The sequence below is a fragment of the Wyeomyia smithii genome, chromosome 3 (genome assembly GCF_029784165.1).
Source record: "Wyeomyia smithii strain HCP4-BCI-WySm-NY-G18 chromosome 3, ASM2978416v1, whole genome shotgun sequence".
NCBI classification, from domain to species: domain Eukaryota; kingdom Metazoa; phylum Arthropoda; class Insecta; order Diptera; family Culicidae; genus Wyeomyia; species Wyeomyia smithii.
In genome coordinates this window covers 158849736-158862271 of record NC_073696.1, presented here as the reverse complement: position 1 = coordinate 158862271, position 12536 = coordinate 158849736, and positions in this window count along the sequence as shown.

Sequence of the window (12536 nt, the reverse complement as noted above, 5' to 3'; positions counted from 1 at the left end):
GTAGATATCCGCTGCTTGGCTGTCGGATTCAAGCGACGGGTTACAGGGGGTTTGAAACGGGAGGGTGCGTCTGGCAGTAGAGGTTCTCATCGGTTGTTTGTGATGTCATCCTCGCGAACTCATCTTTAAGGCTTCATCGGGTTATTTTCAATAGTTCAATGGTTATCATTGCACTTTAATTTAAGGCTGCAGTTCAGCTGCTTGTTTTACGATTGTTCAGAGTGTGTTGTTGAACTTTAATGTTGGGTTAGCCGTGTCCCTTTGACATAGATCGGCTGTATTTTTGTTTGGCTTATAGTATTGTTACGCGTCGTGTGGCGAAAAGATTTGCGATTGCCACTGGCTCAGTTTCACAATGCAGTCACTTGGTTTATCATCTTTAACTGTCTGCGCGGGGTGTCCAATTACCCGCTAACATATGTGCGCACACTATCAAATCGTAGTGCGGAAAGAACATAGTTGATTAAACACGAGCAAAATTTTATAGCGTCATTTTACTTGTTTGGCTTTGACCTCGAATCCTTATTTGTAGAAGTCAATAACTCTCTATGAGTAATATATATTTGGAGCAAATTATTACTCCCTTCTTTGCATAGTTTGATGTATTCGTCTTCGCGCTGAAGTCTCGATTCAGGTTCGACCATGAGCCGCTTTGATTGAGTTCTGTTACACATCTGGCCTCTTCAGGGGTCAAAAACTGGATACTGCTCGTCTCCTCTTGGTAATATCGTTTGGCTTTACCTCCATCTCGACCATAGACACCCGCCGTTCAACTCCCCTCGCAACCGTCTGCTTTCCTTTTCGCGCTGTACTGGGCATCATGGTATGCCCCATCTCGACATCCGTTGTAATCACCTCGGTCGTCTTCGATGATCAGGAACTCGTCTCGTTGTCAATTCTTAGATGCTAGTTGCCCTACTTAGCAAGTGGTGCATTATTTTTTTGCCATTATTTTATCAATTCTTTTTTGGTTTCGTTACTTTTTCCACTTGCTGTTTAAAACTACTGTTCACTCGCGTACGGGCTTCTTACATTCTATTTTCTACCCTACGCTTCTGCTTACAATCTAGGCCCGTATTATTCTTCTTTTCGGATGACATAATCTGGTTTCTCTTCCCCTACTAAGTTGTTCATCTCTATTAGTATTCAATTTTACAAACATAACATTTCAAATGTGCATTGTTTACCTTTTTTTTTATCATACATTCTCTAACTTTGGTCTTCGATGTTTTTTTTTGTTTGACATTACAAATCATTGCGTCACGTATCAATTCCATTTATCTGTATTAGGCTTTCTTATTCTTTATTCCGCGTTAAAATATCAGTTTAACTTGTCTTGTGGCTCATTATTAGCTTTTTTCTCATCAAATGTGCTTATGTTCTTCAAATAACTTTCTTCAATTTTATCAAGAAGCTTTGCTTTGGTTACATATTTTCTTCATTTTGCGTTCTTTCCAAATATTTTCCTCCTTCTTCTAATAACAGTTTTCAATAAAATAAATCTGTTTCCGCACAATGTATTATTTTTTTATCTCTCTGTTTTTGTTTCATCATGTTTTCATCGAACAAACCGCATTGGTTCAATCTTTTCTTGTCCTTTGTCAAGTATTTCCTGTCTGATTCATAAATAAATCTTTTCAGCATAGCAGCATAGCATAGCATATTTGATCGCCCGTGTGTTGCCCGCGATTGACCAGAATCAGCTGAAATTGCACAAAGAACCGTCAAAATGGTGCCTAGGAGTAGCAAGCCATTTTCAGTGTACAATTCCTGGTGATTTTTCTTTTCACTGGTCAATAACGTAGCTGGCCACGCCCAATGCAGATCAATAGAGGAAGGGATATCGGGAGTGTTAGTTTAATACTTGTTGCTACTAGAGACCGAGGAATCCTCTGCATCATCCACAAGTATCAAAGGAAGGAATTAGTGTTAGTGGAAAGGAATTGATCTGGATCCATCGAGGTTGATGGTGCGATCTTTTCTACACAAATTCGCGCCCGATATGGATATTTCTCGGTCTCTGCGCAACCGGCCATCAGAAGACGATATGAATAGAACCGCATCACGATCGCTGTATCGGCATATAGGAGAATCGAAGTTTCTACCAATCGTTATTATCAGCAACCAATCGTTAACAGTCTGTATCACACCAAACTTCGCGTTTCATCCTGTGAACTATTGAAAATTTACCTCGAAACGAATGAATTTCGTAAAACGCACCGCCCGCCGAATGCAAACTACTGGTACCAGCTCAAAGAACCGATAGAGCGAGTAAAAAAACCCACAAGGCACACCCGAGCATTATACGATGTAATGGTCATTAATCTCCGAAACCGCTGTATTAAGATAGTTACACTGAGCGCTGTCAAAATAGCGTGCGCGAAACTGAGCTGACCTCCCCGAAGCAAACTATAGCGTGCCCACTACACTCCGGAAACCCTTAGATAAACAAAACTCACCCGGGCCGATGATGCGTTTCACCGGGGCATTATGCACGACCGCTCCATTTTCTCCTACCGACGCATACGCGACACGACGTTTCGCACCAAAGACACCTACTGAGTATAAAAACTGACAAAGTTCCATGCATTCATAGCCCAAAAACTTAAAAAAATGCAAAAAAGCATATTAAACAAAACAGAGTTCCAAATTTATTATAAAAATGCCAAAATAATTGCAATCAAAGTTCAGTTGTCGTGAACTATTTTCACGCCCAAAACGATTTCAACATAATTGAATAAAAGTTACTTATGTATATCAACATTTTTCCAAAAGCTAGGAAAATCATAAAACAAGAACATAGACCTGAATAAAATATCACCGCCCTGCCAGGACTCACAATTGTAGACGATGCATCAATCGCATGCCGCATTGTCATGCTCGAATGATAAATTTTGAAACTATATTGTAAAACTGCCAATTTTGACCTGTGAGAGTGCATCGCACAATCTGGTTTGTAAATACAAAAAAAAATACCCGCAACCGAAAAGCCACCACACTCTGTGCACCCAACAGATGACACATTTACACTTCTGACAAAGTCCAAAACCCGCTGAAAACCACTACACACAGATTCTATGCATTCTTAAAATGTTTGATACAAAAACTTATACTCATCTGTTTTATTTTGGTTATGCCTATGCCAGCGAAACAAACGCCGACAAGCACAGCGCAACACTACTCTCTTCGCTCTCTCTCCAGATATTATCGTTCTCTTCGCTCACACTGCCATGCATTCCATTTTCGCATGTTAATAACGAACCGCTAGTTAGCGCGACGCACAAAGTAGGCACTCACACTCACGCAACTTAGCTGGCCTTACAATTTCCAATTGCAATTCGAGGAAAAATTATTACTTTCACGCAAGGAACACTGTGTTTTTCACAAAACCTTCACTTTTTTTACTTAGACATAGCATCACAGATCACAACTTGACACTTTTTAACAAGTTTGGCCACTTAATTCACCTATAAATTAATAACTTAAACGGATAGCTTTCGGGGCACGTATTATTAGTTAGCCGTGATGCCAGCCTCTCATAAATAAATCTTTTCATTGTACAAACCGCGTTGATTAAATATTTATCGTTTTCTTCTGTCTTGATTTACAATGTTCGTCTAATAACTGGCGTGTTCTTAACACCTCATATCATCTTCTATGTGCACTTAAAATGTCCCGTCACTTTCTCATCTGCTTTATTCTTTAATCTTTTGCATCTCTTTTTTAATCTGTTATTATTTAAATTCCGATTTGTCTCTTGCTACTGTCATACTGTCATACTTACACTACTTACACTTCACCTTAGTATGCAGTTGCCTGCATAATACCTCTCCCCCTTCCGTCCGAAGGTGCGACCGCCCGCTTTAGAGATTCCTGAAAGATAAGAAGGTTAGGAAATAAACGAAAACTCGCACACTCAATCATCCTGGGCCGGTTATTCCCTTGTTTTTCTTTCACCCAATTTGCACTCCCGCCAATTATTCTGGGTAACCACCCCGTTGTCTACATTCGCTCGTCCTTAACTAAAATTAGAATAGTCTGAATCTCCTAAAGTCAGCAGTCTCCTTGTTCGGTAGGTTTTGCCTTCTTGTCCAAAGTCTCTCCTAGTTCTATTGTTTTCCGTCATTTAAGTTATCTCCATCACACAAAATTTCCCAATACATCATCAATCGATTTTCTTCTTCTATTTCTTATTGGGCCATTAGCTATTTTAAATTAATCAAACCTCGTTTTCATGAGGTCTTTGTTCACTATATAATTTTCCCATGTTTACATTTGCATTTTACAAAAAACAAACAAATGCTGTTTCAATTTCTATTAACTCTTTAATTTTCCATCACCACATTCCAGGTCATTCTAGTCATTCAAATTCCCCAAGTTTTCTATTTATTTAACTGTTATCGGCTGGGTTACTCGTCCCTCACGCCTCCATTCGTATTTTAATTTTTTCAATTGTGTTATGCCATTTGACCGGTATCCTCAAAGGCTGTATATCTCTATCGGCGACTTTTCGTATTTTTTCACGTCATTTCCTTTTTTAAACCTTGTTACGCCTTTTGATTCCTGTCATTAAAAGGCTCTTGATATTTTCGGCGACTTTTTCTATTTCTTCACGCCTTAACTTCAGTATATTTTTCCGTTTGGTTCTGCTTCTTCAATAAAATCATTCATCTTTCTCGGCGACTTTTCGTATTTTTTCACGCCTATATTTTACTTCCACCTTACTTTTTCATACAGTTTTAGGTGCTTGCTATTATAACTCATGCCCTCCAATATCGTATTTCATTAAATATATTCTGTCCGTTAACCTTGAAAGCATAGTTTAAGTTCATATATTCAGTCATAATAACGCTTAAGCCGGTTATTATGAACTTTTTCAAAACGATTTCCGTTTCTAATTACTGTGGTCATTTCGCTTGGAATGTCCACTACTTCATATGGTCCTCTCCATATGTTCTGAAGCTTTTGGCCTGCACCAGTCGCTACGGCCTTCACTAATACTTGTTCACCCCACATGGGTTTGTAATCATTAGATGATCTGTCGTAAATTTGTTTGCGGTTCTCTTTACTCCTTTTCAGGTTGGCTTGTGCGTTCGCGTGGAGGTCAAAAAATATTTTTTTCATCTCTTGTGTATATGTTTCATATGTCAAATTGTCCACTCCATTCCGCTTGTAAATGGAGGTGGGAATGCGTGCTGTACGTCCATACAACAATTCGAAAGGGGTGTACCCCGTTGATGAGTTTACTGAAGTATTATACTGAAACGTAAAAAATGGGAGTAAGTTATCCCACGTGTGCGGTTTTCCGCCAATAAATTGCCTTAGGTAAGTTTTTAACTCCCGATTAGATCTTTCCACCAAATTTGCTTGTGGGTGGTACGGACTCGTCGTTATTTTCTTAATTTTCAAAATTTTGCACACATCTTTCATGAGTGTGCTTACAAAATTCGCACCGTTATCTGTAACTAACTCCAACGGTACGCCAAATTTGCAAATATAATTCTCTACAAAAGTCCTCGCTACCGTCTGGCTTTCTTGGTTTTCCATAGGTGCGACAGTTAAATATCTAGTTAGGTCGTCTTGCATGACCAGACCATAACGATTTCCTAAGTCGGACTCGGGTAATACTACTATATCCATGTATAATTTTTCAAATGGCTCCGATGCGGTTGTGGTGATCTGCATCGGTATCTTGTTTGATCTTCCAATTTTGTTCTTTTGGCAGGAATCACACTGCCGAACGTAGTTCTCGATATCCCGTTTCATCGTAGCCCACGTAAAAAGTGTGCCAATTCTTTGGCGCATTCGTCGCGCTCCTACGTGCCCTCCTAAGGGTGCATCGTGAAATTCCTTTAAAATTGTTTCCACTTGATCTGGCGCAATTACTGTACGCTCGCTATTAGCATTATATAATACTATTTGCTTTTCTAGCTTACCCGCTAGGAACTGAATCATCTGCAGAACTTCCTGTTGTTTGATTTTTCTGAATGATATTAGGTGAATGACCCCGGCTGCCTTTACTGCCGTGGGGCTCTTATTGAAGCTATCTAAAAATTGTGAAAAAAATTTCCGGCAATCGATTAATGAACTTTCGCTGCCGTCTACTATGAAACCGCCCACCTTCTTGTCTTTAAATTTGAGTACACCATCCTCTACGTAGTCTTTCAATCCTTGTGACAGCTGATACAGTGTCTGAAGTTCTCTGTACACCGTCCGACTGTTCAAAATGACAAGACGAGCTTCGATATTCCTCTCGTCCAATATTCTCTTCGAGACTTCCACCGTCTCACTTGGTATCAGGTCATTTGATAATGCCTGTGAAAAGTCATCATATGAAATGTTGACGAGTTGTCGCTCATCCTCGTCCTCAGCGATGTCCGCAATGTCTATGGCACTCAAATCTTGTATTGTGCCGTTCAAATCATCCGAAGCGTTCTTCTGCTGCTCTAGCAGGCGTTTCTGCTGGCGCGTGATCATGGCTATCTGCCTGTGGGGTGAACTTCCTTGCCCCTGACACGTCCCATCTGATAAACGTGACAAAAAATCGGCGACTATATTTTCGCTACCCTGTTTATACCTGATGCTGCATTCCAAACCCTGCAACTTTAGTCTCAATCTTGTCAGCGTTGGAGATGTCTCTTTGAGCCTCCAAATCGCTATAAGTGGTCTGTGGTCTGTGTAAACGATAAACCTTTTGACCAAAAATGTAATGTTTGAAATATTCTATGGCCCATACAATCGCCAATAGTTCCTTTTCTATGATATGATATCTGGTCTCTGCACCTACAAGTGCACGACTCGCGAACGCGATCGGCCGGTGCATGGATTTTTCATTCGACAGGACGGCTCCAATAGCATAATTGCTAGCGTCTGTCGTAATAACGAAAGTGTCTTGATAATCTGGCCGGACTAAAACTGGCTCTGTAATCAGCGCGTTTCTAAGGAATTCGAACGCTTCCTGACATTCTTTTCCCCACACAAATTTAGCGTCTTTCTTCAACAAATCATTCAGCGGCTTGCGCTTCTCCGCGATGTTGGGGATAAACTTCCCGTAAAAATTTACTGTTCCCAGAAATGACCTTATACCTTTTACGTTTGTGGGTGGCTTAAGGTTTTGAATGGCCTTAATATTTGCATTGGTGGGTTTTATGCCTTCTTCATTAACGATATGACCCAAATACTCCAGTTCCTTTTTCAAAAACTGACACTTTGATGGTTCTATTTTTAAGTTATGTTTGCGCAAAGCTTGTAATACTTTTCGCAAGTTATCATTATGGTCGGTGATAGTGTCACCGAAAACTATAATGTCATCGAGGTAGACAAAAGCTTTCACGTCCCCTATCTCAAAGAGAACAGTATTCATAAGTTTTTGGAAAGTTGAGGGGCTGTTCTTTAGCCCCATCGGCATCCGTGTAAATTCGAAGTGGCCTTTGGGAGTGGAAAACGCCGTCTTAGCCGCATCTCGGCGGTCTATCGGGACTTGATAGAACCCCGATTTTAAATCAATTGAGGAGAAATATTTTGCTCCTCCAACATTATCCAATATCTCATTTATAAGAGGTATTGGGTATACAAACGGCTTGTAACTTCGTTCAATGATCTAAAGTCTACCACAATTCTGTACCTTTTATTACCGTCAGCATCCGGTTTCTTTGGTACACATAACACCGGTGCATTCCAGGGACTAGTGCTGGGTCTAATAATACCCTGCGCCCTCATTTCATCGATTTCCTTATTAATGTGCCGTTTCGTGGCCTCCGGAAATCTATATTGCCGCTTATTGATAGGCACCTCCGATGAAGTTTCTATCGTGTGTACGGCGGCGTCAGTAGTAGTTAACTTGTCGCCCTCGAAAAAGAATATATCCGCATAGCTTTCGACCATATTCTTCACTGTCCTGAATTCTCTATCAGGCAAGTGCGCCAAATTCAGCACTTGCCGTAGTTTTTCAATTCTTGCATTTCCTTTTGACTCTGGTGTCAGCTTGTGCTCCAACAGGTCATAGTCAAGCCTCGAGTCTAGGTCCAACTCGGGCATTATAGTATTCTTCGAGTCAAGAAAATTGTTCTTCGGCTCTTCATTTCGATATGTTTGGTGCTCTCTATTTATTTCGTTTTTGTCTACGTCAGCCTCATTGCGGGCTGTGTTGCTAGTATCTCGCAACTCGTTCTGCACCATAACTCTATTTCTGGCTGCCACATAAACATGTCGACTAAGGACTTCGTCTTTGGGCATGCTCCACGGACTCAAGTCGTCCGGACTTCTGTTTCCGTGTTTTTTGAACACTATGTAATCAAAATTATTTCCTATTTGAAGCGTATGCTTCTTTAAGAATTCTGCTCCGATTAATCCGTCGCTTGGCAAATTTTCTAATATATGAAATTGCGTCGGGATCAAAAAGTCTCCGACTATTAAATCCAACATAATTGTACCTGAGGTACGCACAATGTCTTGGCCGATACCTCCAAAAGTGGTTACGTCCTGTGTATTTACCGGTACATTCAAAAGATTCACAATGCGTGCATTAATTATATTCGCACATGCACCTGTATCTAAGATCAGGTTCAACGTAAATTTGACATTCTGCTTAGCCAGTAGGGTTAACATTAAGTGCCCTCTGACATCGTAATATACTCGCTTAGCCACACAAGCACTGTTGTCTCTTATGTGATTGCATGCGGTCCTCCAATCGGCTATTTCTATATTGCTGGGCTCATCGGTACATCTCCGCCAGTCAACATCTTCGCAAATTTCTGCTAAATCCTCGTTAAAATATTCCTGTGCAACAGGATCCAAAATACCTTCTTTTTGCGAATTATTACTTCTTTCATTAATGTTGGCTACCATAAGCATTTTCTGAGGCATCCGGGTATACGAATTCCTGTACCTCCTATCAGTTGGTCCATTTTGACCATAATAATTATATTTCCAACCATGGGCGTAGTTCCCTTGGCTCCGTCGGTATGATCGCGCTGTGCGATAATTGTATTTGGATCGATTACCGTCGCTAGATCCACATATATTGTTATAATTGTTTTGCTTGTAAATTATTCTATCTCTATTTTTGTAATTATAATCTTCATTTCTTCCAAGACGGCTGTTGCTATAATCAGCGTCTTTGTGATTAATTGTAAAAATATTTCTGCTACTATTAAATTGTCTAAGTGCATCGCGCTGTCTTTCGACCAATTCTAGGCCCTGAATTCTATTTTCTATTTCCGAGATATGATTACGCTCATGGTAGTAATCCTCTAAGTCGTCTAGCAGCTCTTCTAACTTAAATGCTCGTTTACCTTGAGCAGCTTCTTTCAATGCGGTGTCACACAAACCCGCCATAAAGTGTAATCGAAGACTAACTATCATGCATGACTTCGTACAATTAGTTTCGTAGGAGTCGATTTGCTTCTTAATTTTCAATATCCTCTTTTTATAATCAGGAAAGGTCTCATTCACTTCCTGTTTCAATGTTTCTACTTGATTTATAACTGCCTCGATGCGTATAATATCCCCAAATTCCTTTACTAAATTCTGCTTAACCTGTGGCCAAGCATTTGCGTTAATTCGATGTATTGCGGCAGCAGCTCTGCCTTTTAGTTTTAATAGAACAATGTAAACCAGTGGAGCGTGTGATACTCCTTCTGGTATCTCCCGAGCAAAATGCTCGATATGATAAACGAACGCTTCTAGTTCGTCTAGCGATCCATCAAATTCTGGGATGCCCTGCATGGCATCTGCTTTTGGGAACGTGTACTCCATTATAAATATAAAATTTTATCTATATTTCATAAAAACAATAAAAGGTACTGCGGACTAAATACTATAAGACTATATAAGGCTTATGTAGCCTTCTTCTTTTTTTTCTAGGTGTCACTAACGATTCTGTTGACCAGATGTGATAACGTAGCGTGACCGACTCTAATTTCTTCGTCGCGCCATCAAAAAATCTGAACACCAAGTTTCGAGCCAGTGTCAACGGTTCAACGTTTATCTTCATTAATTAAATAAATAACTTTAGGTTTTCATAGTAATTAAATGATTATTTAAAAAAAATCATTTCTATTTAGTGTAATTAAATTAATCAAAGATTGTTAATGGTTACATTAGATGGCGTAAGGTGCCATTCCTTATTCATGAAATAATATTTTAACGTAAACTTCCAACATTATATATCTCTGCCGTCGGTTACTATTTACTCTTCCGGTGGATATGTCACCATCGCTGCGCGCGTTGCGCTTATAGATGTATCCATTTTTTTTTACCCTCTTAGCAATTCACCGCTACTGGTAAGCCATGTATGGTAGCAAAACGTTCTTACCATTGGCCATTAAAATTGATGCTTACAAAATACGACCTTGGCCGTGGCTGGCACAGCTGATCGCAATAACACTGCAAAATTCATAAACAGAGACAGCGTACCCGACAATTAGTACAACTGACTAACCTTTGTATGCAACGTGTGAGCGCGCAATTCGTAGTTACCGCTCTCACGCTCTTTATTGGACATTAATGAAATGCGACTTTACCCTTTTTATATTTGCTAACGATAACGTAGCCACCCGTGTGCTAAAATTCTCTCTTAGAATAATTAAGGTGATTTCCATGTGCGCAGCTCTGCGAGTATCTGTTTGCGTTCTTAAATTCGATTTGCTAGCGGTGTTACCGCCCGTTTGCTTCCCGCTCTGCCAGTTTAATTATTTTGTTGGGCAAATGAACGAAAATCGCTTGCGTGCACTTGTCGTACCGAGAGTTTTATGGCTTGCCGTTTGAGAAATAAAATCAACCGCGCAGCAGCGGCGCGAATTGATTGTTTATACAAATTGGCCTCTCGACCCAAGTAGATGTGATAACCTGTAAATCGTTATTATTACGAACCACTGAAGATTTGTTACGATTGTAGTTCGCCTAATGTAGTCTCCAAGGTCATTTATGTCTCCTAATGTGTATCTCTCCGTCGTTCTCTTCTATCGTCAATAGCTCCTAAATGGTTTTATATTTGGTAATTTTTTGTTCTATCAGTTTTTAAAAAATAGATTCAATAGATGTTAATTCACTATGTGCTTCTCACCCCTTGATTCCTGAGTTTCTACAAGGGTCGATGAAAGCGGGGGATCTTCAAAAATCACCGATCGCTCTAAGTTCGCCAACTGATCTTCTGCAAGATCTGATGTCTCAAACTCAAGACAATTTTCTGATAATCTTCTATTTATGTTTGGCTCAGGAACAATCGCCGAGTTATTTAAGATTTTCAATGCCAGACACACTTTCGATTGAACAAGTGTGTACTGATCTGTTAATCTATTCCAATGTTCTGGCGTTAAATTCGAATTTTCATACTCTTTTAAAATTTCCGAAAAGTCGTTTAAGGCGTCGCTTAATAATTTTCTTCTATTAGCGACTGCCGCCCGCGTTCTCGGCCTGTTTATGTTATTGCTCAGATTATGGTACTCCTGGTAGACATAATCCTTAAGCTCTTTTAATCTTGACATTTATGGTCATAACCGTCTAACACCTATTCTGCTTTTGCAATATGCCGCATAATAAAAAAAGGAAATGGCTCACTCACCCGAGTATCCTTGACACAGGGCCGGTCATCGTTGTTGACTTCAATTTCCACTACGTAACTTCGGCACCTTCTTAATACGACAATTCACTATATCGAATATCTGCCAACGTCGAAACTGACACTTACATGAAAAAAAAACGATCGCACTTTACAAGTCGTCTTCAGCAGCAAAACACAGCACCTTTTCCTCGCATATGAATGTCACTCGCTTGGGTTTGCCACCAACTCAGTTCACTTCCATGCAAAAAGCGAGAAAAGAGAACACTTTTTGTCAACGTCTTTTCTCGATTTTTGTTTTTCTTTTTTTTTCCTCTTTCACTAGCAGCACTACTTTCCAAGCTGCTGACCTCGATAAATCGTTAAGTACTTTTTCTTCAGTTCTCTTTTTTTTTCCTTTTTTTTCTTTTTTTTTTTAATAACACACTCTTTTTCCTCCGCGAGCACTACTTGGATTAAAACTCCGAAAAACTATTTCATTTTTCACTGAACCACAGATATTTAAACCACTACTTTTTCTTTTTGCTCCCTTAGCGTGATTACTACGACCGAGTTTACGACCGCGTCTGACTTCCGAGATACGTCCGAAGATTAAAGAAAAGATTCAATGGCCCAGAAAAGACCACGCGCTGTCACCACGTGTGTAGGTTATAACCTACCAGGGAATTCTTCTACTAGATATCCCTGTACGCGCCTTTGGCGCGGAATTAATACACAAGATAACGGTGGACTAACTGACTTTATTTTTCGTACATCACTACTTAAATATACCCTACCGGTAACTCAGAGAGAGAGACTTTTCCCCTTCGATCCGGTCACCACATACCTAGCTGTTCTATACTGGCCTATGGCATGTCTTGGCCTGTCTCTTTCTCGTGCTTAACTTTTAGTACATACAATTAACTACTTGAGAGCGCTATAACACGTGCGCTAGCGTGAGCACTAAGAACCCGCGCGTGAGCATGGGCGACGCTGA